Source organism: Terrapene carolina, unplaced genomic scaffold, assembly GCF_002925995.2.
Source record: "Terrapene carolina triunguis isolate 2854851 unplaced genomic scaffold, T_m_triunguis-2.0 Scaffold27641, whole genome shotgun sequence".
NCBI lineage: Eukaryota > Metazoa > Chordata > Testudines > Emydidae > Terrapene > Terrapene triunguis.
Genome location: NW_020691992.1, coordinates 5,595 through 7,027, shown reverse-complemented (window position 1 = coordinate 7,027; position 1,433 = coordinate 5,595). Strand labels below are relative to the sequence as shown.

The following is a 1,433-nucleotide window of genomic DNA, read 5'->3' as shown; positions in this document are numbered from 1 at the left end:
GTGTGTGAATCCGTGAAAAGGGAGGTAAGGTTTGGGGGTACGGAGCATGCCCCTGAGCCCAAGGTGAGACCACTTTCATTTTTTTACTTTACTCTTCCAATTTGCATCATATACATGGACACAAATACAGAGAACAATTTTTTAAAGTAAAGAACATTTATTATTATAATCTGGTATATACATGAAAAATGTCTTTTGGTTGCATTATGTTTTGAACAAGAGGCATTTAAACAATTTTGGGGGGGGGTAAAGAAGTGAACTATGCACATTTTTTGCAGTTGTACTCTTTCTTGTCATCAGGCAGGTAGTCTTGATTGGTTCCTTCTGTAATGCAGGGCAAATGTGCCCACCTCTTGCAAGAATCACACTGGACCTTTGATAAGTAACAATTAAGAAATGAAATCACAGAAGTTATAATGTTACACATACTTTTCATTCACTCATGCTATTCCTTCCACATGTCAGCATTACCTAACGTATGTATGCCTATCAGCATGAAGAAAATGTTTACTGAAGTGGATTTTTTTACAAGAATCATGATCCTTAGGCAGTTTATGGCATTTATTTCTCATATAATTCTATGTTTCTTACCATCGTGCAATCCTCACTTTCCTTTTCACAGTTGACGAGGTTGCAGTATATGCAGTAGTCTTCCACGTTTTCTTAAAAATATATATATCGTTATGAAATGATGAATACATTATGACCAAACTGAAAATGCAAATCTTCATTTATTAATTAATGTCAATATTTTAATCCAGTCCATGGTTTGAACGTATCTTTTCCTTTTTTGTGACTCATATTTTCTCAAATTTTTAGTTTACTGCCCCTGTATCTAAAAATGCCAATTTCATTTAGCTGGCCGATCAATAGCAATCATCATTCACCTGATTCAAATTTTTGTGTACTTAAGGATATTATTAGTTCATAGTCACCATTACAGAACCAAACCTGTGAGATATCCCACTTTAGGGGTATTAAGATAACTGTCTGCTATGTGACATAATTCCACTCTTCATGTTATCTTCACATGTGCCTAATGAGATAACAGTACATGGTAGAAAGTAATTACCTGACTCCTTCATTAGAAGAATTGCTATATGTCTTCTAAACGCAATATTAGCCTCTTGTGTTGTTTCTACCATACTGATGTCTTTGTGCTCCAAATACGCTTCTGCAAACTAACAACACTGATATTTAGAATAAACATCATAATTACCAGAGGTGAAAGTGGGCCGGTTCAGCATACCAGTAAGACCCAGCCACTTGTACCGGACCTTACACGGCTGACGTTACACTTCCGCTGTGGTAGTGCTTTATGCTTTAATGTCGCTGCCCCCTTTAGCCCCCCCCTGCCCCCGCCTTTTTTTTCCCCCTCTGATCCCTAAATGGCCCCCTCAAGGATTGGGCTCACAACCCTGGGTTTAGCAGAC

The 1,433-nt window shown here is 37.7% G+C and overlaps 1 long non-coding RNA gene across 1 annotated transcript; it reads right to left on the bottom strand.

Annotated features, from left to right (window-relative positions):
* Positions 1-245: 245 nt before the first annotated feature.
* Positions 246-1,177, bottom strand: LOC113408963. The gene is made up of 3 exons (XR_003370413.2): positions 1,073-1,177; positions 592-662; positions 246-373 (listed from the first exon to the last, which is right to left on the bottom strand). It is a non-coding gene; the product is annotated as an uncharacterized LOC113408963 (long non-coding RNA).
* Positions 1,178-1,433: the final 256 nt, after the last annotated feature.